Source organism: Canis lupus, chromosome X (genome assembly GCF_011100685.1).
Source record: "Canis lupus familiaris isolate Mischka breed German Shepherd chromosome X, alternate assembly UU_Cfam_GSD_1.0, whole genome shotgun sequence".
Classification (NCBI taxonomy): Eukaryota; Metazoa; Chordata; class Mammalia; order Carnivora; family Canidae; genus Canis; species Canis lupus.
The window spans coordinates 57,771,511-57,797,205 of NC_049260.1; the positions used below are offsets into that span (position 1 = coordinate 57,771,511).

At 41.6% G+C, this 25,695-nt stretch overlaps 2 pseudogenes; both read left to right on the plus strand.

The window, feature by feature from the left end:
• Positions 1–3,928: 3,928 nt before the first annotated feature.
• Positions 3,929–5,341, plus strand: LOC491963 (annotated as a pseudogene).
• Positions 5,342–7,502: 2,161 nt separating this feature from the next.
• The window catches only part of LOC119868305, a 31,381-nt pseudogene continuing 13,188 nt past the window's right edge, over positions 7,503–25,695 (plus strand).

The following is a 25,695-nucleotide window of genomic DNA, read 5'->3' on the forward strand; positions in this document are numbered from 1 at the left end:
AAATCCCCAGTTCTAGTAAGTCTTGAAAGGGAACAGATGTCACTCAGAATGATTGAAAAATGATAGAATCTGGAAATTTCAGAGAAGGTGGACCAAATATTCCAGAAAACTCACAAAAATGACAGCAATGGGATATTATGAAGGTGTAAGTCTACTACATTCTAGAGAGAAGGAGACAAATAACAGCAACATAATTTTGGAAGAAGGAAACAATGAAACTGACTTTGCATACCTGAGACAGCTGAATCCCAAGTAATGGAGAAAACTTAAAAGTAATCCAATTCACCCTGAGAAACCCCCAAAAGGGTCAGGAATTGGCAGCACTGAGTATTCCTGAGTATGAGAATGAAGATGATGATAAAAAGCAATGGTTGATTGTCTAAATTTTATCTAAAATTAGTTAAATTTCTGGATTCCCACCCCACTGAGCACAGCCAGTCAACTTCCTTTCTTCCAACTTGGCTAAAGATTGGAGATTCATTCTTCAGAGGAGGTAAAACAATTTCTGGAGCAGGGAACCCCAGCACAACTGAAGTGAGAAGTACTATATTTAAAATCATAAAATTAATTTTATGAAAGTTTACATACTCAATATTGATACCCACCTAATCCCAGTCTCTGAGATTATTGCCATTTAGATTTACTACAGGGGAAAAATTGAATGGCTCTTTGTGAGGAATCTGATCACTCCAACAGAAAAAGACTAAAAGATGTTGACATGGGGAGTTGCTCCCCAAAGTAGAGCAATCAGAACACCTACAGAGTAAATTAATCTCTAAATCCCATCCACGTGCACAGAACCTCTAATCAGCTTCCTAGTATTCAAATCTTAAGTACAAGTAGTGAACCATGGATCATTACGCATTTGAGGAAATATGAATATAAATAATACGAAAGAGGACCAAAATCAATAGAGAAAGTAACTTTGGAAAAAACAGAGGCCATACATGGAAAGGAAAACTTAAGGAAATCTAAACATTCCATTTCTCTAACATTTCTTTGCATGTTTCATGGTGTGTCTTCCTTCTTTGGGACCCACTTTATCACCTCAGCAAAATCCTGAGTCACCTTCAAATCTGGTGTGTGCTAGATATTCCTACCTCTAGTAAATTGCTCATGTATGTGCCTTGCCTATCTGGAAGCAATTGAACTTTATTTTAAAAATTTGCATCTTAATTAAGTATTTAGAAATAAAAGGCCTTGACATCTATAATTTATTCTCAAGTGATTTAACAATAGCAACAAAAACAGCGTAAGGTATATGGGAATTCCTTGTACTATTACTGCAACTTTTCTACAGAAAACTTTTACATTTACATTACACGAACATTTTCATTTACAAAAACACAAGTTTTACATTTAAAAAAAACAAAAGGTAAAAAAAAATTGTGTTAGAGAACACATATATACCTACAGCTCTATGTGACAACCTTCCCTTGGGATTTACCACAGGAAATTTTATTTAGAAACTGCTCAGCTGGTACAGTTCCAATTTCCCATTTGAAATACTCTCTTCCTGCACCCCAATGTTTACAGCAGCAATGTCTGCAATAGCCAAACTGTGGAAGGAGCCTCGGTGTCTATCAAAAGATGAATGGATAAAGAAGATGTGGTCTATATATACAATGGAATATTACTCAGCCATTAGAAATGAAGAATACCCACGATTTGCTTCAACGTGGATAGAACTGGATGGAGGGTATTATGCTGAGTGAAGTAAGTCAATCGGAGAAGGACAAACATTATATGGTTTCATTCATTCGGGGAATATAAAAAATAGTAAAAGGGATTAAAAGGGAAAGGAGAGAAAATGAGTGGGAAATATCAGAGAGGGTGACAGAACGAACATGAGAGAATCCTAACTCTGGAAAATGAACAAGGGGTAGTGGAAGGGGAGGTGGGCGGGGGGATGGGGTAACTGGGTGATGGGCACTGTGGGGGACACTGGACCGGATAAGCACCATGTGTTATACTATATGTTGACAAATTGAACTCCAATTAAATAAAATGGATATGATCTTTAAAAAAAATGAAATACTATCTCTTGAAGGTCACTGCACCCAGTGATTCTAAGGGAAAGAATTCAGCTATCATATCCCTCTCCCTTTGAAAGAATATTTCAAACACCATCGCAGCTGATGCCAAGTTCATCTTGATTTCTTTGTGTGATTTTTCAAACAATCTGAATGCCAGAAATGTACATTTCTTGGCTCAGACTTAAGGTATGTTTAGATTTAGGTCATGTTGAATATGACTCTATAGTTCCATTATCATGGAAAAGCCCCCGAAAGGTAATCATTATAAATACTGCACCCATGTGGGTCCAACTGTTTCAAGGAGTTGTATTCAAGGAAGATATTCAAAAGATCTTAAATAATTTAAAAATATTTTACATTTTTATCTTATGTCCCTTTCAGAATATGAAATAGAATCCAATTTATACATGCCAGCAACACTTTTTAAAAATTAGATTTAAATTCAATTTACTTAACATATAGTGTATTATTAGTTTTTGGGGTAGAATTTAGTGATTTATCAGTTGCATATAACACCCAGTGCTCGTTCCATCAAGTGCATCCTTAATGCCCATCACCCAATTACCCCATCTCCCCACCCGCCTCCCCTCCAGCAACCCTATTTGTTTCCTATAGTTAAGAGTCTCATGGTTTGCCTCCTTCTCTGTTTTTATCTTATTTTTTTCTTCCCTTCCCCTATGTTCATCTGTTTTGTTTCCTAAATTCCACATATGAGTGAAGTCATATGGTATCTTTCTCTCACTTATTTCACTTAGCATAGAACCCTCTAGTTCCATCCACCTCTTTGCAAATGGCAAGATTTCATTCTTTTTTTGATGGCTAATATTCCATTGTGTGTGTGTGTATATATATATATATATATATATATATATATATATATATATATATTTATCTCACATCTTTATTCAATCTTTTGTCGATGGATATCTGGGCTCTTCCCATATTTTGGCTATTGTGGACATTTCATCAATACTTTATATATCCTCTCTCTTTTCAATTTTCTTTTTTTTATTTTTTTTTATTTTTTTATTTTTTATTTTCAATTTTCTTTTTTTAAAAAGATTTTATTTATTCATTCATGAGAGACACACACAGAGAGAGAGGCAGAGACACAGACAGAGGGAGAAGCAGGCTCCATGCAGGGAGCCTGATGTGGGACTCGATCCCGGGTCTCCAGAATCATGCCCTGGGCTGAAGGCAGGGCTAAACCATTGAGCCACCTGGGCTGCCCTCTTCAATTTTCTTGCACGCCCCACCCTAACATGTCTGGGGCCTCTCATCTGCAAAGATGCCTTCAAATATTCTTGTTTCCACCCCCCCCTTTCTCCCCAGTATCTTCTGGTTCTTTATAATGTAGGTTAGTTTTGCTTCTCTCTTTACATACTTCATCTTGTTTGCCCACCTTTGATATACTGTCTTCCTCAGTTTATTTTTCTATTTCTGCATTGCAAAATGTCTAAGAATTCACTTGGTAGGATATTAGTCTCCTGAATGAGGCTGATAAACTGGAAAGATTCCATCTTTTTACTTCCTTGAGGGAGAGAAAAAACTTGAGAAACCTGACACCTTAATAATTTTTTGCCCCTTCACTTAAGCAAAAAGAGAAAAAGCATCCAGGAACCAACCTCTAGGGCAATACAAATAATTCCACCTGAAATTCTTTTTCCCCATGGGGCTGCTTTTAGTAGACCAAACTTGCAGGAAATTTTGCATATATTATTCTTTAAAAACTATTTGTTGGGTTTTGAAATGCAGAAAAATACGAAGGAGAAACAAAAGAACTATAATTCAATGCCCAGATAAACTTCCAATAACAGGAGCCCCGCTGAGGAGCCAGAGGTTGGGCCGCGGCTGCCTCCGCGTCTGCTCCCGGTCCCCGGCCCGGCGGCGGCATGGCGTGTGGGGGGACGTTGAAGCGGCCCATGGAGTTCGAGGCGGCGCTGCTGAGCCCCAGTTCCCCAAAGCGGCGGCGCTGCGCCCCCCTGCCGGGCCCCACTCTGGGTCTCAGGCCCCGGGACGCAGAGCCGCCGCCGCTGCTCCAGACGCAGCCCCCGCCGCCGGCTCTGCCGCAGCGCGCCCCGCCCGGCAGCGAGGGGCGCCTTCTGACCCCGGAACAAATCTTTCAGAACATAAAACAAGAATATGGTCGTTATCAGAGGTGGAGACATTTAGAAGTTGTTCTTAATCAGAGTGAAGCTTGTACTTCAGAAGTCAGCTTCATTCCTCAGCACTCACAGCACCTAGTTCTCCAGGTTCCTCCTGGATGAAGAAGGACCAGCTCACCTTTACCCTCCGAAAAATTGGAATAATATGTGAGCGTCCCTTAAAAGACTGTGAAGATAAAATTCAGGAGAAGTATGAGCAAATCCTCAATACCAAACTAGCAGAACAATATGAATCTTTTGTGAAACTCACACATGATCAGATTATGCGACGATATGGGACAAGGCCAACAAGCTACATGTCCTGAAGCTTTCTTGCATATCTGGGTACCAGGTTTGACCTCAAGAGATGGCTGCTATACACCTTTTGCAACTGGTTTGTTATCACATTTCAGCTCCAACTTTGCATCCTGGAACACTTAAACGTTTCTGCAGGTCCATTTTATACAACTTGAAAGACCTTAAAACTTTCTGGTTGCCACAAGCATATCTTTCTTTTCTCCTCATCCAAAAAACAGCTGTGCCCTACTGTGATAGATTTTCCAAACAAAAATACCTGGAGCAGCAGTTTAGTAAAATATGCTCTCAGTGGCACTCAACAAATGGAGTTTCCCCAAGCACAGTTCTGTAAGAAGTGTGTGTGAGAGTGTGTGTATATATATGTGTGTGTATTTTAAGTTATTATTTGTATTGTGCAAATTTTTTTGATCTTGGGGATTCTGGCTGTGAATTTGATGCACGACAATTATGGTTAAAAATATTTGCTTGGTCTACAGAAGATCATTAATGTTTTGTGACCATATAAGTTTTGTAATCCATATAAGGTGGATTGTTTTATGTGTAGGTATTATTGTTAAATACAGGGACTGTTTCCAGGTACAGAATATGAATCATAAGTTAGGATGGACATTAGATGTGATTATGATGACATAGCAAAGGTCTGTGGTCCTAGGTCTACAAATGCGTGGTGAGGAATTAGGACAAACTGGAGACAGGCCATTTGACACATGGACTGCCTAGCTGTGTTGAAAAATACTTTGACTCCAAGCCTTAAAATACCCACGTGGAGTCTGTGCTCACCTCATTCACACAGAGAGCTCCCTGGACACTGAACCTCTAAAAAGAAAAAGTCTGAAAAAAAAAAAAAAAAGGAAAAAGTCTGCCCTGAAGCAGGAGCATCAGAGTTTGCTTGGGAGCGCAACATAGGTGAGCAAGGGGCGGGGCCAGCCCCTGATGGCGCTGCTACTTGTGAGGAGCCACTTCATCTTTGTATCGGTTATTAAAAACAGAATTTGGATCCTTTGGTCAGGCTCCCCCAAATTCTTTTTAAAAAGTGACCATGTTCAACTGCTTGAGCTTTGTTTTGGCAACCCCCTGCCCAAAGTTGCTTACAGAATGTTCTTCACCTTGTTTCCAAGGCTGTGGAACAGAAAGTAGCCTCTGTTTTGAGGAGGTGGAAGTTTAAGTATACATTTATTTTTTACTGTGACTTGTTCAGGACCACATTTTACAAAATGTCCTGTTTCCTTTATTATTGTTTCTGGAAAGGAAAGTTCTATTAAAATTGTTTTAGTTTGAATATAGAATAGTTTTATTAATTAGGGCTTATTTTGAAAAATTCTGAGTTTAATTCAAATGTATGCCAGTACCTTCCAAAGTAAGGTAATATTCAGAGACAGTTCTGATCAGATGGCTTAGAGAAATTTCGGAATATTCATATTCAAAGATTCCTTATTAATGAATGTCTTTGACTTAAATCTAACCAAAAACTGCAACATTATTCTTTGTACATTTTCATTATATAGTGTTAACAAGCTTAGTTGCAAACGAATAAAATACTTAAGCTATTTGTTTACCTTGCCTTCTTAAAAAATTCCAATAACAGTATTTTTTTGACAGGGAAAATAACTTTATTTTGTTTGGAAGTGTGGGCAGATGTCAGGTCTCAGAACTCTGGAGCTGCTTTTTGGTGCCAGTAGTCTTGGTGACCTTGAGCATATTGAAACACACAATCTCTCTCAAGGGCTGGCACTCACCCACTGTGACAACGTTGCCAATGTTGACATCCCTGAAGCAGGGGGACAGGTGCAAGGACATGTTCTTATGGCATTTTTTGAAGCAGTTGTACTTTTGGATGTAGTGGAGGTAATCTTGGCAGATGACAATGGTCCTGTGTATCTTCACTTTGATCACCACACAAGATAGAATCTGCCCTTGGATGGAGACATTATTAGGAAAGGGGCATTTCTTGTCAATGGCATCTTGAATCCCAGAGCAATATTTTTGTAGTATCATGAGAGCTTCTCCTTGTTAGTTTCTCCAAGCAGGACCCTCTTCTTATTTTGAAAGATGGTCAGCTGCTTTAGTTGGGCATGCTAACGTCTGCCATCTTCCCAGCCACTCAAAGATAGTGTTTTTTAAAAGGATTTGTTTATTTACTCATGAGACACACACACACACACACACACACACACACACACACAGAGAGAGAGAGAGAGAGAGAGAGGCAGAGACATAGGCAGAGGGAGAAGTAGGCTTTTTGCAGGAAGCCTGGTGTGGGACTTGATCCCAGACTCTGGGATCACGCCCTGAGCCAAAGACAGATGCTCAACTGCTGAGCCACCCAGGCATCCCCAAAGATAATATTTTAATAATAAAATAAATACATGCATATGTCCAGAAAATTCAAACAAAATAGAAGGATAAAAAGAAATGTTTTCCTTCACCATCCTGCTCCCCAGTTTTTCTCCTCGAAGGTAAAGAAACTGACAACAGTTTCTTGTGTACTCTTCCAGAAACACATTAATGCATATGCTAGCATATGTGTACTCCATAGTATCATCTCAAAAGCTCTAGACAATAGTGTGGTCTGAAAATTCTTTTCCTAAATCAAGATGATAAAAGAAAACTAGTGACAATGTTTAACTATATCTGAGCCTTGTGCTCTTGGAGATTAGAGTTGGTTGAGAAATCCCTACTCTTTTGTGTTCTGAGAAATGGCTAACCACAAAAGGTCACTCTACCCTCATGTATTCCCATTCTGCTTCTTAACTTAAATAAAATTTGCTGTCCACCTTACCTCATGGCTCCCTTGTTTATCTGCCTCTATAAAACTCAGGCCCCCTTCCTTTTCTTTGAGACATTCTTCCACAGAAATGATAAGTTTTCCTTATTGCAATAGCCTGAATAAAAAAATCCCTTTACTTGTCTAGTGCATTTGTCTTTCACATTAATGTCAAAAAATTATTCTGACACCATTAAAAATGGTAAGGCAGACTTTATTCAAGTGCCTGTTTTAATGGCGATGGGAGTCAGTGGGCAGAAAATTACTATGAGGAAGCATCAGAGGTAAGGGAGGATTCTGATTTGATAGGATTCTTGCTGAAGGGAGGCCAATGTGATTAAATACCAAGAGTAAGATATAAAGAATTTAATCAGATGTCAAGAATGATCATAAATTGAGTATGGGGATTCTCGTTAAACCAACTTATGAGGATTTCTGATAAAATTGGGCAATGCAAAGATGGACATGGAAGTTCAAAGGTTGAGGCCTAGTTGGAAAGAGGTTTTGGAGGAACCTGACTAAAAATTGGGTCAGGGAGAGAGTCTTTGTTACTAGCCATTGTGGAATTCTACCTTCTTTCCATAAGCAAAGACTAACTCTGAACATTAGGCTAAAATCTATATGTGACTCTTACTTTTGGATCTTCCCAATTTCCAATGTTAAACTACAAGAAGTAAGGTGCCAGGGAATCTTTGGGTTCCTGGGCAGAACTTCCAAATACCTAAAGATGCATTCTTAAAATATTTTTAACACTATCATTTATCTATAATAGGTCTCTAGAAATGGTTACTGATCAGCAAATCCAGCATCTCTCAGCAAAGAGTAATAAAAATTACCACTATTTTTTTACAGGCTTTGCCCTGTTATTTACCTCTGTTTTTCTTATTAGTATTATTCCTACAACCTCAAGAGCCAATCCTTCAGTGTTGCCTTTTTACATAATTTATTCTTTTTTTAAAGATTTTATTTATTCATGAGAGAGAGAGAGAGAGGCAGAGAGAGAAGCAGGCTCCATGCAGAGAGCCTGACATGGGACTCCATCCAGTGTCTCCAGGATCATGCCCTGGGCTGAAGGTGGCGCTAAACCGCTGAGCCACCCGGGCTGCCCTCCATCGTTTTTTCTATCCTTATTGGTATGACAATGAAAGGCTATGTGGGGCAATAGAAAGAGCACAGTACTTGGAATCTAATATAAGCTCCAGAACTGCCCTAGATGCCAACAAAAATGAAGAGGACTGAATTATCCAGAAATGGAAGTTGCCAAGTTTATCTATAATGGCAGGGGAGAATCAACAAGAAGTCTCATGGCAATAAAATTCTGACCTGTCTCCTTGCTTCTATCCTTGCCTGCAAACAGTTCGTACTTGGCACAGTTAATGAATAGATGATGTACTTTTGTTTCTCTCCTGAAAATGCAATGGCTTCTCACTTCACTGAATAAAAGCCAACTTCCTTATCATGGCCTGTAGGGCTGTGTATAATCAGACTCAGCAATTCTCTGCCATCATCTCTTAATATTCTAACTATCTCACACTCATTACAGGAACATTGGTCTTCTTGTTCTTCAAACATGTCTCAGGGAATTATAATTGTTTTTTGTACCTGAACATCTTCCCCTAGATTATCTTATGGATTGTTCCCTGACTTTCTTCAAGTTCTTTCTCAAATGTCACTTCCTCAAAGAGGCATTCATTAATGGCCAAATATAAAAGACAAATGCCCACACTATGTATCCAACAACATATTATATATTCCTATTGATTTATTTAGTGTTTGTTTTCTTCTATTAGAATGTAAGATTCATTTGGGCAGAAGATAACATCTATTTTTTTCATTGTTGTATCCTGCACCTGGAATGTGACTGCCATATGCCAAGCAACCAAAAAAAATATGCTGAGTGAATAATAATGGAAGATTAGCATTCCATTGTCTCTTCTTCAAATACTGAATCTTACCTTTATAATTCATAAGTAGTTGCCTTGTGTCTTCTGGAACAAGGGCAAGAGGCCTGTGTTCTCTGGGTCTCACTTCCCAACTCTAAAAAAGAAGGGGCTGGATGCAGCACACCTGTGTTTTCTCCCCCACTGACTGAGGACAGGGTTGGGGCTCAGTATGAGGGAATACAGGGAAGTGGAATCCTGGGCCCAAAGGACTGGAAGCCCACTGTTTTTGATACACACAGGCCCCACACCAGGGACAATGGCAAAAAGAGAGCACCTACACATTGATGGAAAGTCTGGCGTAGGAGAGGCCCAAAGGAAAAGAGAGCCCTCCCTTTTCTGCTCCAGGAAAATATACAGATCCGTAACAACTCAGCACTTACAAAACAGCCTGAAAACAGAAAGACCCAGAAACCAAATAATAGGAATGACCAAGCAGCTAAAACAAGGCATTTCCTTATTTTTTCCATGAAAATTTCACTTAAACATCTCTACATGTCACTGAGCTCAGTAAATATAGAATCCACAGGACACTTTCCAAACTCCCCCCCCCTTTGCTTCCTGTGACACTTCCCTCCACACAAATAGAAGAGCAGCAGGAGTGGAAAAAAGGGGCACCTTTGCTCAGTGCCCTTCGTATTAATTGTCAGGATCAATGGGAACTGAATCACAGGCACAGGTTTGAAGAGGGAAACGACTTGAGAATGAGCAAGGGCAAATTTCTTTTTCACAATAATTTAACTTTTGACGCTTTTTGAGTCCCCACAACCCACACTTCACATCACCACAACCACTAAAGAGAAAGGGGTCCCAGTTCATATGTAACTTCTACTTGGAAGACTCAACAGTGAGCTCTGGGGCCCCAACCCATTACTTCGAGAGCCCCTACCTGAAGAAGGAGGCCCTACCTCTCCTCCAAGTCCCAGAAGTTGTCCAGTTCCTACTGAGATAACAAAAAGTTCCAGAGGGTCATCCACATCCTTTAGTCTGCCTGCCTGATCTAAAGAAGGGAGATCAGTTTCTCTCCATGGCTACCTTCCCAGCCAACCAGAACTGACTTTTCTAGAAATGAACACAGCCAGGGAGTGCCTATAGCACAGTGCCTATAGCCCCTGAGCCCCTGAGATGGGCTCTGGTGGGTTCCCACAGCTCCTGGCTTCCTTGAGCCTGGGACTAGTTCCCTGGGTTGGAATCTCCTCTTGAGCACTTGCCTGCCTAGCTATGTTGGAAACTCTGAGAGGGCAGGGACCATGTCCCACTTGTTCACAGTTTGGTCCCAGTAACTTAGTCACCATTTGTTGAATAAATGAAATAGCTGGGAGATTCAGTGGCTCCTGGTGGGGTGGTCAAGTTAGAGCCCCAGCTCAGCTGCTTGGTAGTCAGACATGTTTATGACCTCTTCTCCTGTGGTGTGTGGGTGTGGGTGTGGGTGTATGCATGTTCCCCCAGGAGCTCACTGATGGTGGGTTTCACAAACTGGTTTTCGTTTATGCCACAACTCTGCTCCTTGGGGACTGGCTCTCTTCCTCACCATCTCCACCCCTCACCAGGAAAGATACCTCCTGAGGAGGTCCCCAGCTCTTCCCCACTCCAAGCTCCTTTCTGCCCTAGATCTCTGTGAGCTTTGACAAGTCTTTCTTTCCTTATCTAGAAAATGGAGAGGTTGGGCTACATGGAGGGCAAGGCAATCAGTGTCACAGTTATTCATCTCCATGATGTCTGAACATGGCTGCCTCCTGAACACGTCTGGGGTTGGGAGCAGGGACTGCAGGGCTCCAGACCCCACTCTCCCACCATTGTGACTTGAGTTGTGCATTCTATTCCATGAGAATGCCTGTTGCCCACCCAGGTACTTCCAGGACAGTCAAGATGCTTATCCAGACCTGGGCCTTCCCAGAGGAGCCAAGGCTCAGAGACAGTAGGAAACAGACAGGAAGACCTTCCTGACTGTAAAGATAATTAAGAACAGTAGCCATTTACCAAGGAGTGTTGTGGGTTTCCCTTTCCTGGCGATCACAGGAATGTGGAGGCTAGTGGGCCCCTAGAGATCATCTGGTCTAATCCCTTCATTGTATAGATAAGGAAATAAAGACCAACAGGGAGGAAATTGCCTGCCCAGGGTCACTGAGCAGCAAAGTGAAAGAGCAGAGACGCAGACCTGCCATCAAGGTTTACCAGCCAGAGCACATTTCATTGCTCCAAGCTGAGGGCTCCTACAACCACAAGACAGCCCAACAGTATCTTTGCTGTGCAGATGAAGACTCCCTGATGCTTTCAGAGGGTAAATGGTTTATAAGAGGGAGGGGTGAGGCCAAAGGCCCCTGTTCTCAGGGTGCCTGGGCCCAGGCTGCTCCCTGGACACTGCCTTGCCTTCTCTGAGGACAAGAGGGACCACTTTCACTCTGCAGTATCTGATGGCTGCTCCTTCCTGGGGTCCAGGATCTCTTCTCCCAAAGACTCACTGTATTTCTAGCACACCTATCCTCCAGAAGGTCTCTGACTCAGGCAGTCAGTAGGTAGGCCCTCCCTTTGGGGAGGACCTTCCAAATGCCTCTGGGTGAGTCCTCAGCTGGGGCAGGTCACCAATATCCAGAGCCAAGGTCCTTGCACTCAGGAGCTTTTGAGTGAGTGGGAGACTGAGGCACATGTACCCAATGGCAGATACTTGGGAGAAAGGAAATGGGCCAGTGCAGTCAGAGGAGGTGGGATTGCATGGGTCTTTCACAGATCCTGGGTAGTACTTGGATTAAGAGGTGGTCAGGGGAGGCCTTCCCTGACTCCTTCCTAAAGCTTCTCTTACCTCTTTGGAGGCAGGACAGGTGGGGGTGGCAGAGTATGGTTGTCAAGACACATACAGTTAGGAGTTTGGACTGCTTGACATGAGTTATTGACCTGGATCTGTGCCTCATTAGCTGGGTGACATTGAGCTCTTCATTTCACCACTTTGAACCTCAGTCTCCTCATCTTAAGGAAGCCTCACACAGCTCAGGGCAGAGCTCATAGGAAGTCTAGGAAGAGCTTAGGGGTCAATAGTTTGTTTCCAGGGTAATTTAAGTTCCTTCTTATGTTGGAATATTGTGGGGACCCACTTGGAATCCTAGAGTTGGTATAAAGATTATTTTTAGCTAAAGACACGTGAGATTCAACAGATAACAGGGGTGAAATCCTTCTTGGGGCTTCCCTTATTTGGCTAAAAGCAGCAACTTCTGGGAAATGAGGCAGCCATAAATTCCTTCTCAGGCCATCTACACCCAGAAGGTAGACTGTGAATAAAATCTACCTGAAATCTCTTCTCCAGGAGAATCTTTTGGCTCTGAAGGAGACAGAAAGACCATTCACATGTGTAGAGACAAACACTATCACAAATCTTCCTATCAACTGTTTGTTCTCCTGAAAACTCATTTATCTTTCTAAAAAGGCATTTGTTTTCCAGCAAGTGCCTTTCTCCCCTAGCCTTCACCTAGTAAGATGGCATATAAGCACCAAACTCCAATCACTCCTTTGAGTTATGATCACTCAGTTTTTGCCATGTATATGGAGGTTGCACATGGAAATAAACCCTGGTTTTCCCCTCCTGTTAGTCTGTGTTTTATAGGCTTAATTTACGTACCTCACTGAGTTTAAGAGAGTAGAAGAAAAGTTTTTCCTCCCCTACAATATTCAGAAAGTGGAATGTGTAGATTGATGTATAGATTTTATTTAGATCCTGACCCAAATAAACTGTTAAAAAAAAGACCAATCCTTCATGATATTGATGATACATTTGAACGTTTGAACACTGATAGGGTATTTGATGATATTATGGGTTTATCGTTAATTATTTTAAAATAACACTGTAAAAAATAAAAAATAAAAAAATAACACTGTAGTTATGTTAAAAAGATAATCCTAATGTTCCAAAGCCACATACTGAACGCTTGCAGATACAATGATGTGACAATATGGCTTGGAGTTAATAATTGTTGATGCTGGGTGGTGTGCACAAGAGGGCTCATTATGCTATTCTACTTGTGTGTAGGCTTGAAATTTTCCATAACAAAAGGTTTTAAACATGAAATAGAAAAACGGTGGATTAAGGAGGTATTTATCCAAATGGGGTTATCTGTCCGACTTTGGAAGGCTTTTCATTATAGAGCACAGCCATCACAAATTTAAGAAAATGTGTAATTTGTGAGCACCAGAGGCAGTGCTGGCAGAGGCTTAGGACGAGAGACAAAGATTTTGCCCCTTGTTTCAGCCCCCTCATTAGGCAGCATCTGTGCTGCTCTTCTCAGCCTGTGGCAGTCTGGTTGCCAGGCAATGGAAGCCAGAAGCCCTTTTCTTGGGAGAGAGAAAGGGGGAAAGGGAGGGAGAGAAGCAAGAAGGGGGGGAAGGTAGAAGTTGCCCAGGGGAAGGCTTGTCCCTGCCTAGAGGCCTGGCTCAGGGTGAAAAATGGGGATGGGGGTCCCTTGTCCGATGCCAGTTTCCCACAGCCCCCACTTTCCATGGTTTATCTCTAGGGGACAGCCCTGCTGTTAGAGCTTGAGGCCCTACAGAAGGGGTAGAGGAATGCATGCATGTGTATCTCCTGTGAAGTCCAGTGAGATCTGAGATTAAGATACCAGTTAGCCCCCACTCACAGAGTCAGAATTCTGATCAGTCCTCTCTCTCCTGGGGGATGCTCCTGAACTCTTATTATGTTAAAACATTCTAGGAAAGCAGCTTGTCAAATGGAAAATCTGTACTGATCATCACCCTGAGCTGAGGCCATCCCAAAAAGCAGGAGGGCAGAAGGCTTCTTCTTCTTCATGGTGGACAACCCTGTCCTCACTGTCTTTTGAGGAGGGGAAGCAGAAGCCTGGTGTGCTGCACAGTAGCCTGGCAGTCTCACGGATGCTGACTGTGTTGGGGAGCCTTGTGCTCTGGCATTGGTTCAGACCCAACTGTCACTGAAATGTTGTGCGGATCTGAGCCCATCTGACTCTCAGTTTTCTGACCTCTAGAAGTAGGGAGTTATTGTGTATGGTCCCTTGTCTCCCCTCAGACTCAGGTGGGCTGGGATTACAGTGCACAGCCCCCTACACCCAGGGCAGGAATTGCTCTCACCCTGAGTCAAAGGAGCCTGGCCCACCCCACTCCCACCCACCAGGCCAGCCTGGAGGAATCTATGTAGCCAGTGATCTCTGTCACTGGTCACTGGAAGGTGAGGGCACTTCCTAGAGCCACCCTACTGTGATCATGGGCTGTTTTCTGCTGGGCTTGGAGGTGGGATTCAGGGAGGCTCCAGGCAGGAAAAATGGGGGGGGGGTGAGGTCAAGGCAGCTGCCCCAGAGATCAGCCTTTCAAGACCTGGCATCTGAGAAAGGAAGGGTGTCTCTATTCGATGAGAAAAACATCAGGGAGGCCAGCAGTCAGGAGCTGAGCAGGGTTCAGACAACCCCTTCTTTTTGCAGCATCTTTGTGGCTTCTGGTTGCTAGGATCAGGCTTTTCTGTTGCTAAGCAACTAGAGCTGGTGGATTAAAACCAATTTCCTGAGCTCACTGGCAGGGGGAGGGAGAGAAAGTGCAATGCAGATGCCATGGAGAAGCTCATCCAGGCCTCCAGGCTTTGTTGGGGGATGTGGGCGGTGGTGGGTGAAGGGAAGATGAGGCACAACTTTGAGCTGATCTCCAGGGAGAAGAGGGGTGGTAGGAATAGGAGAGGATTAGGCACCAGGTATTCACTATAAAGCCTAAAAGAAGAGAGTGAGACTGGCAATTAAAATGCCAATTAGAGGGATCCCTGGGTGGCGCAGTGGTTTAGTGCCTGCCTTTGGCCCAGGGTGCGATCCTGGAGACCTGGGATCAAATCCCACGTCGGGCTCGCAGGGCATGGAGCCTGCTTCTCCCTCTGCCTCTCTCTCTCTCTCTCTCTCTCTCTCTCTGTGTGTGTGTGACTATCATAAAAAAATTAAAAAAAATAAAATGCCAATTAGAGCACTAATCAATGCTAATGCTGCTCCTTTTTGAAACCTCAGGAAAGGGCTGTTGGTCCCTGGGGTGCTTCTGAACCACCTGACCAGGCCAGACAGGACTGGGCAGGGTTTGTCCTCCAAAAAGTGGGAGGATCAGAGTATTTTAGGGTCCACAGGGCCCCCAGGGGTTCTGGGGTTCAACCTCTTGCTGAATGCCAGAGGCCCCTCCACACCTGTCTGCTTAGGTAATAACCTCAGTATGACAGAGAGCTACTTCTTCCTGGGATAGCCCTTTCTGTACCTTATCCTTAGAAAGTACTCTGTCCCTTGTAGCCCAAGTCAGTCTCACTGTGGCTCTTCCCTCAAGGGCCAAGGGAGCTAGTCCAATCTGCCTTGCTGTAGGGACCTGTAGTTTGTCTCTTTTGTGAGCCTCATACCCCACCTCTTGCCACTTCTTGGGGAACAGCCTTGGTGGAAGACTTATGGTGACTGGTGCCCTCTGGTCCCCCACTCTCAGTCTGATCTTTAGCCTCCTTAAGGGGTGGGCCACTAGGACAGACAAATTTCAAAGAGGTCCTTGGATCCAATTCCTACCCTAGAGTGCAGGCTTTTTCCATCTCCCTGCTCAGGTGGAGACATCCTGGCCTAGGATCCTGTCAGTGAGCAGGTATTTATCTTTCTGGTGGTATTTTTGTTTTACAAGAGGCAGAGAGGGTCAGTGGAGGAGGGCAGTGAGTCCTCTCTGTGCTTTGTATCTGTGTCCTGATCCTGAATGTCTTCAGGCCTCATTTCCTATTTGCTGAGCAGGACCGCTCTTTGTGCTTTGGCCTGCACGGGCCTTGGCTTGTCAGTCTGACTGACAGACCACCTTCTTCATGCAGTTGCCTGTAAGTGATCAAGGGCACATTCAGCTAGGCTGGCTGAATATATATATATTTTTAATATTATCTCGTTTTTCTGTTTCTCCACCCTGTGATATAAGTCCCAAGAGGGTTGAGATTTTTCTGTGTTTAGTTCATTGCTGTATCTCAGTGTGTAGAATAGGTCTGACACAAGTAGGTACTGAACAAATATATGCTCAGTAATAAATACATGCTTACATATATAGATAAGCTATTTATATACTCATATAGCATGACATCCGAGCTAAATCCTGATGTAAAAGAAGCAGGGTACAGAATAGTATGTATTATATGGTACCTTTTGTGTGGGAAAACAAAAGAGAAATATATAAAGGAAAAATTTATTTTTGTAAATGCCCAGAATGTCATTGGGAGAACAAAGAAGAAACCTGACTTAGGGCAGGAGAATTGGGTGACTGAAAGAACAGGCATAGTGTACATAACTTTTTATGGTATACCTTTTTGTGCTTTTTGAATTTTGTAACATTAACATGTATTACTTAAATGTTTTAATGAAAAATTTAAAGCTTAGAAAGAATTTTAACACCCCCCCCAAATAAAAGCCAACTCATTGAATCATTTCCAACAATCTCAAGTACTATGGTTTGTCAGCTTGCCAGACCCAAATCATATGAGCCTATACCATGTGATCCCCTAATTGCCATTCTTTTAGGCATTTTATATTTAATTATCAATTATAGCCGATAACTTGCCCATATTAAATTATTATGTTCAAATAGACTATTTCAAATTAGAGGTATATACCAAACACTTTCAGTTGCATTAGTTGCAGTAGGACCTCATTCTTTCCTATCAAAAGCTTACCAGCCACAGCCACTCTAGAAAACAGTATGGAGTTTCCTCAAGAAGTTAAAAATAGAGCTACCCTATGACCCAGCAATTGCACTACTACGTATTTACCACAGAGATACAAATACATTGATCTGAAGGGGCACCTGCATCCCAAAGTTTATAGCAACAATGTCCACAATAGCCAAACTATTGAGAGAGTTGGGACACCTGTGTGGCTCGGTCAGTTAAGTGTCTGCCTTTGGCTCAGATCATGATCCCGAGGTCCTGGGATAGAGCCCCGCATTGGGCTCCCGGCTCAGCAGGGAGCCTGATTCTCCCTCTCCCTCTGCCTGCTGCTCTCTCTACTTGTGCTCTCTCTCTCTCTCTCAAATAAATAAATATAATCTTTAAAAAAAACCAACAAACTATTGAAAGAGTCATGATGTTCACCGACAGATGAATGAATAAAGAAGATGTGGAATATGTATGGAATAGTACTCAGCCATCAGAACAGATGACTACTTACCATTTACATTGTCGTAGATGGAACTGGAGGGTATTATGATGAGCGAAATATGTCAATCAGTGAAAGACTTACATATAGTTTCACTCATGTGTGGAATATAAGAAATAGAAGATATAGGGGAAGGAGAGAACTTAATGGAAAGAAATCAGAGAGGGAGACAAGCCATGAGATATTCTTAACTATAGGAAACAAACTGAGGGTTGCTGGAGGGGAGGCGGGTGGGGGGATGGGGTAACTGGGTGATGGGCATTAAGGAAGGCACATGATGTGATGAGCACTGGGTGTTATATGCAACTGATGAATAACTGAACTCTACATCTGAAACTAATAATGTACTATATGTTGGCTAACTGAATTAAAAAAAAAAGCTTACCAGTCTTTTCCTTTTCTGCAACATGAAGATACACATATCTTTGGTAGGATAAGCCCTCTAATTCATTGTCTGGGAGCATAAATTAGTATGGTTTTCCTTATGGTGTATTAATATTTACTGAAGCTTAAAAATATTCATTTCATGACTATTCACTTAAAGATAACCTAAAGAAAATATTAGAAATTTGCATCATGTTTTATGGATAAGGATATTTGTCATGGTGTTGTTTACAATGGGAAAATATTTTAAATCATATAAATACCAAAAGAGGAAAATGGCATTAAAATATATTTTGGCAAGGCCATATGATAGAGTATCATGTAGCCATTAAAAATACATGTTTTGTGGAAAACTGAATTTAATCTTGCTAATGAATGTTTAAAAATGTGGTTAATTATATATATTGGGCACACTGTCAGGAGCAACTGTAGGAATTATGAAAAACAAAGTCAGAATATGCCGAATAAAGAATTATGAAAGTACAGAACGCCAGAGTAAGCCTAAAGAATTATTAAAAATAAGACTTCAGACTAAGCTCAATGTAATAAGTGATGTAAATTAAAAATCAGTTCACTGTTCGCCAAAAGTTGGATGATGTATAGCATCTATGGTTTTAATTCTATATAAATGTGGCTGAAAATCCACTAAACTTTGTAGCCATTTGCTGGCTTCCTGCATGCATTCAAGGTTTTTACTTTGCTCAATGATAAAATCTGTTAATTCTATATGAATTGATGTTTCTCTTTGGCTTGCTTCCCCTCCCCCCACAATAATTTAGGAATGAGGATAGGATTCCTTGAAAGAGCCCTTCTTCTAGATGACTTTGTCAAAGAACTTGTGGCTGCCTTTGATCGGGTAAGACTCTGACTGTTTGCTAAGTAGTCTCCCTTTAATCATTTTGGCTAAGTTTAATTGGGTTCCTGGGGGAAAATTCCAAACCCCTATAGCAAAATTTGAGTTACTATTTAGTAAAATAAGTAATAGGTGCTTTAAGTTCCCATCTAGTTCAGCATTAACTCCAATGGTAGAAAAATATGAGAAACCCAGGGTGTTGGCTGATTTCACTCTGTCATGTTTGGGATGGGGATACTTGAGTACCCTATATTGCAATGGCCAGAGGAAGGCTTTTTTGAGGTAGAAAAATGACTATACTTACAGGAAACTTTAGAAAAGCTCCACTTGAGCAAATGTATTATTGAAATGACTACTTCTCAAGAAATAAACTCAAGAATGAATTGGATAGCCATAAGCAATGAATTAATATACTGGAGGAAAAGATTAAGAAAGTGAAAGCTCCTTTTCTTTCTCTAGGATCTCAATGCTTCCCCACTGTTGCTCCTTCTACCCCCTCTGCTCCCTCTGGTTTTGTTTTTGTTTTTTGTTTTTTTGGGGGGGGTGGTTGGTTTGTTTGTTTTACCATTCCAGGCTTCAATCTGGGACTTGGAATAAGGGGGATAATGACTTCTTGAATGGATGGTTCCCAATAGATACAGGACCCAGAGATGACTTTCTTTTGGAAGGAGGAGAAGTGCTAGCTTTATTCAAAGGTCCTAATATGGGCTTTCCAAGTCTTAACTTTACCTCTGAGATTCTCAGATAACCAAACATACAAAATATAGTTAGGGAAATAGAAACAAAAGTAAAAAGCAAGGAGTCATTGAGAATTTGGTTAAGAGATTGTGTCTTAGAATGGAGGTATTGCATTCAATGCAATCCCTATCAAAATACTATCAACATTTTTCACAGGGCTGGAAAAAATACTCCTAAAATTTGTATGAAATTAGAAAAGACCCCAAATAGCCAGAGGAATGTTAAAAAGAAAACTAAAGCTGGGGGAATCACAATGCCTGACTTCAAGCTATATTACAAAATTGTGATCATCAAGACAGCATGGTACTGGCACAAAAACAGACACATAGATCAATGGAACAGGGTGGAGAAACTAGAAATGGATCCTCATCTCTGTGGTCAGCTAATCTTTGACAAAGCAGGAAAGAGTATCCAATAGAGGGATCCCTGGGTGGCGCAGCGGTGTAGCGCCTGTCTTTGGCCCAGGGCGCGATCCTGGAGACCCGGGATCGAATCCCACGTCGGGCTCCCGGTGCATGGAGCCTGCTTCTCCATCTGCCTGTGTCTCTGCCTCTCTCTCTCTCTCTCTCTGTGACTATCATAAAAAAAAAAAAAAAAAAAAAAAAAATTAAAAAAAAAAATAAAAAAAAGATTGGTGAAAAAAAATAAATAAAAAAAAGATTGGTGGTTTAAAAAAAAAAAAAAAAGAGTATCCAATAGAAAAAGGACAGTCTCTTCAATAAGTGATGCTGGGAAAATTGGACATCCACATGCAGAAGAATGAAACTATACCATTCTCTTACAGCATACACAAAGATAAACTCAAAATGGATGAAAGACCAGGGTACCTGAGTGGCTCAGTCGTTGAACATCTGCCTTTGGTTCAGGTCGTGGTCCTGGGGTTCTGGGATCAAGTCCCACATCAGGCTTCCCATAGAGAGCCTGCTTCTCTCTCTGCCTATGTCTCTGCCTCTCTCTGTGTGTCTCTCATGACTAAATAGAAAAAATCTTTTAAAAAATGGATGAAAGACCTAAATGTGAGACAGGAATTCATCAAAATTCTAGAGGAGAACACAGGCAGCAACCTCTTTGATTTCAGCTGCAGCAACTTCTTGCAAGACATGACTCTAAAGGCAAGGTAAACAAAAGCAAAAATGAACTATTTTGACTTCATCAAGATAAAAAGCTTCTGTACAGCAAAGGAAACAGTCAACAAAACTAAAAGGTATCCTACAGAATGGGAGAAGATATTTGCAAGTGACATATCAGATAAAGGTCTAGTGTCCAGGATCTATAAAGAACTTATCAAACTCAACCCCTGAAAAACAAACAATCCAGTCAAGAAATGTGCAGAAGACATGAACAGATATTTCTCCAAAGAAGACATACAAAATGATCAACAGACACATACAAAAATAAGCAACATCACTGGACATCAGGGAAATACACATAAAAATCACAATGAGATATTACCTCACATCAGTCAGAATGGCTAAAATGAAGAAGTCAGGAAATGACAGATGTTGGTGAGGATGCAGAGAAAGGGGAATCCTCATACACTACTGGTGGAAATGCAAGCTGACACAGCCACTCTGGAAAACAGTATGGAGGTTCCTCAAAAAGTTAAAAATAGAGCTACCCTATGGCTCAGAAATTGCACTACTATTTACCCCAAAGATACAGATTAGTAAAATGAAGGGGTACCTGCACTTCATTGTTCCTAGCAGCAATATCTACAATAGCCAAACCATGGAAGATGAGATGTCCTTCGATAGATGAATGGATAAAGAAGATGTGGTATATATACAGAATGGAATACTACTCAGTCATCAGAAAGGATGAATACCTACTATTTACATTGATGTGGATGGAACTGGAGGGTATTATACTAAGTGAAATAAGTCATTTGGAGAAAGACAATTATCATATGGTTTCACTCATATGCAGAATATAAGAAATAATGCAGAAAATAAATGCAGGGAATAAATCAGAGAGGGAGACAAACCATGAGAGACTCAACTCTGGGATACAAACTGAGGATTGCTGAAGGGGAGGTGGGAGGGGGGATCGGATAACTGGGTGATGGGCCTTAAGGAGGGCATATGATGTGATGAGCACTGGGTGTTATACTATATGTTGGCAAATTGAATTAAAGTAAATTTTAAAAAGTACACTGGGCGGGGGGGGGCTGGGTGGCTCAGTGGTTGAGCGTCTGCCTTTGGCTCAGGTCATGATCCTGGGATCCTGGGGTCAGGTCCCACATCAGGCTCCCCACAGGGAGCCTGCTTCTCCCTCTGCCTATGTCTCTGCCTGTCTCTGTGGGTCTCTCATGAAGAAATAAATAAAATATTTTTAAAAGTACACTTGAAAACTACATCTGAAACTCATGATGTACTATATGTTGGCTAATTGAATTTAAATTTAAAAAAGAATGAAGATGTTGGATTGCAAGAAAAAGAATTTAAAAAGCAGACAGGCTACTAAATGGCAAAATGGGAATGGAAACTACAATGCCTTTTATTTTATTTTTTAAAGATTTTGTTTATTTTTCATGAGAGACACAGAAAGAGAGAGACAGAGGCACAGGCAGAGGGAGAATCAGGCTCCATGCAGGTAGCTCAATGCGGGACCCCATCCTGGACCCTGGGATCACACCCCAAGCCAAAGGGTTGGGCTCAACCACTAAGCCACCCAGGCTTCCCACTACAAAGCCTTTTAAACCTCCTTATTTTTCATCTCAACATGAAGAAAATCAACCCTACACTCTTGGAGCACCAAAGACTCAAGTGCCTCTTAAAAGTTACTCAGAACTACTGGCAAGACTGGAATTGTACTTTTACTAGCTGATATTACTATCTTAAGAGCTCTTTTTCAGTGTTCTAGAAAGATCTGTAAAATTTTGCTGAGGTCCTCCACAGAGTGTTTTCAATCTATAGCCTTAGGCATGAGGATGTATCCTAGCTGCTTCATAAACTTGCTTCTGGATGATTTTGCTCAACTAATGGAATAAGCACAATGTGGCTATATTAGTTTCCTAGGGATGCTGTAACAAAGTACCACAAACTAGGTGGCATAAAATAGTAAATTATTCTCTCATAGTTTAAAGGGCTAGAAGTCTGAAATAAACGTGCCAGCAGGGTCATGCTCCCTCAGAGGCTCTGAGTAAAGTCCTTTCTTACCTTTTCTTACCTTCTGGTAGTGGCTCTCCACCTGTGGCACTCTTGGCTTATAGCTGTATCATTCCAATTTTTGCCTCTGTCCTCACATAGTGTTTATCCTATGCATTCCTGTTTTCACATGGTGTTTGCCACTTCTTAAAAGGACATCAGTCATCTTGAATTAAAGCCTACCTTTTGTTTGATGATATGTGCAAAAACCCCAATTCCAAAAAAGATCACATTCATAGGTGTCATGGGTTAGGACTTCAACATATATTTTTGGGGGACACAATTCAGCTCATGACAGGGACCAAATAACTCCCATCACCAGGAAGTGCCATGTCAGGAAGTCTCCTGTTTACCTCTTCCCACAACTCAGGCTGCTCACGGAGCCTTGGAAACTCATTGCAAGGGACTGATGATGGCAATCCTTGAAGCCTTTCTGCAGAAGGTGAACTGGAAGAAAGTACAATGCTGCCCCCAGAAGCTAGATGAATCCTCACTGATTTTCACCAGTAGTTTGCTAAGGCATTATCTAAATTTACAAAGATGGATTTAGGGGCAGATTAGAAAAATTCTTTGGTTTTCTTTACTTTTGTGATAGCCTTTTTGCCCAGAACTCAAGCATGAGTAAGGGAAAAAGTAGTTAGATTGTAAGGACAGTCTCTTTGGTATTGGCAACAGCAGTAACTCAGTTTTAGAAAATTATGGAGGCAGAAAAAGACAAAAAGAAATTTAAGACCTCAGTGTTAACTTCTCAGAATTATTCACAAAAAGAACAAATCATTATCTGGAGCCCTCTACACATATGAGGGAGTCCTCTAATGTAAAGTCAGCATGTCACTACTATAAAAAGGGCATTGGAAAAATGAATTCCAGAAGAGATTGAAGAAGATGGAAGGAATGGAAACTAACTCTGAAGCTTTACAACTGCTTCAAAAATATTATCCTGCAGGAAATCATAGAAGAAGGAAGTGCAAACAATGCAAACTAATAAGCAAAATTGGCACAATGAAGGAACCTTGGAGCTGAGAATGGGAATAATTTTCATGTCTGTTTTTTTCCCTGCCTTAGTCTTTCCTTGACTGTTCTTGTGACTGGAGGCACATGTTCTGTGTTTTCTTTTTTATTATGTTGCGCGCACTGCGACAACATGATCAGGATCCTGAGGATAAGGGGATGAGGAAAATAAAAGAAAAGTAAAGAGATGGGGACAGGAGGGACACAGTGGATGATGTCCAAGCAGTGCCAGCTTTATTCAAGGTTTTACAACATTTTATAGCATGAGCAAAACAAAGCCAAGAAGGTGTTTATTTTTAGCAGGTTTGTGAAACCCTCCAAAGTTCCCTTTTCTCAGCATGCAAGACAGACTCACAGGTGCCAGAAGACCTTGGTAAATAGATAAGCTTGTTGCTCCAGATGTGCATACTTCAAAGGAATATTAGGTATGGAAAACAGACCAGCAAGGACAGCACAGACCCTTATTTACATTTATGACCAGGTCAGAATAAGTTGTATCTATTGTGTTATGTGGACGATCACATACAAGCGAGCCCTGAGAACCATTGCTCAAGCCCTTTCTCAAGCATCTACCAACTATTCACCCTTTAGGCTCCCGAGCCTTCTGAGTGAATGAGGGACGCAAGTCCGGGCCTGGTTTTGTTCAGTTACTCCAGCTAGTTCATGGTCGCCCACATTATTATATCTATCTATCTATCTATCTATCTATCTATCTATCTATCTATCATCTATATATCTATCTATCATCTATCTAATTCTGGTATAGTTAACATACAGTGTTATATTAGTTTCAGATGTACAACATAGTGATTCAGCAATTCCATACATCACCCAGTGCTCATTTCAACAAGTGCCCTACTTAATCCCCATCATCTATTTCACACATCCCCTGTTCCACTTCCCCTCTGGTAATTGTCAGTTTGTTCTCTATAGTTAAGAGTCTGTTTCTTGGTTTGTTTCTCTTCCTTTTTCTCTTTTTTTTTCTATTACAGGTGTCATTCTAGCCTTTCCCCAGAGAGATATAGAGATCCTAATACTTGGACTGAACTGGCTAGAGCAGTTCTTAAAGTGACTAAAGGCAAGAAAATTTATACCCTTGCCTCTTCCAAGACTCTGAAGGAGGTCATTGTCCTGCTGATCAGGTGCTCAAAAACCACAAGACTCTTGCTAGGTCCTGCTCTAGGTGGCAGTATGCCACCTAGAAAAGAGGTAGGAGCCCAAACTTCCTGGGGAGACAAGACAGAGGGAAGACAAGACAGAGGAAAAGAGGTAGGAGCCTAAACTTCCTAGGGGAGAAGGACTGGTGCTCTCTAGAAGAAAAAACATCATGGTGTCACCACAACATTGACTGGGATGATTTGCCCACTGCTTTGCTGGTGATTGCTCACAAAGTAATTAAGACTGAAAAGACAAATTGGGGAAGGCAAAGAAGGAGGGACTGGTTTTCAATTGGTAAGAGAGACACATCTTCCCTTTTACCCTGAGGCCTAGACTCTCCTTAATGACTTGGTTCAGAAACCAGATTAAAAAGAGGCTGCTTAGGTACATAGAATGTGCCTGTCAAGGAGCAAGTGAGACCAGCAGAGTCTGAAATTAAACAATTGGCTACCATAGTATGAGATGGAATAATGGAATTTCTACTAAAGAACCCTGCACAATTTGTGCAGAAGGTTGTAATGACCTCCAGAGGAGGCTTTGGACCTTGGTCCAGATTTATATTTTATTAATGTGGATTTTTATGGCTTAGATGTCTACCTACTCTATGTTGGGCTTTATAAAGGTCCAGGCCAACTATCAGTGGAAAATGTTAGCTAAAGCCAATCATCTCCTCCACAAATTGGTGATGTTGAAGAGGGCTTATCAGGGAGATTTTACTATATTCCAAGTGATGAGAGGGCCCCAAACTGAGTGATCATCTTTGGTAAATCAGTGCAACAATTACAATACTTACTAAAGTCAGATTAAAACTCATCACACGGGATGCCTGGGCCGCTCAGTGGTTTGGTTCATGCCTTTGGCCCGGGGCGTGATCCTGGCGTTCCAGGATCGAGTCCCACATGGGGCTCCCTGCATGGAGCCTGCTTCTCCCTCCGCTTGTGTCTCTGCCTCTCTCTCTCTCTCTCTCTCTCTCTCTCTGTCTCCCATGAAAAAATAAATAAAATCTTAAAAAAAAAAGACTCATCACAGGCTTCCCCTTTGGAGTCAACTTTACCTTCCATA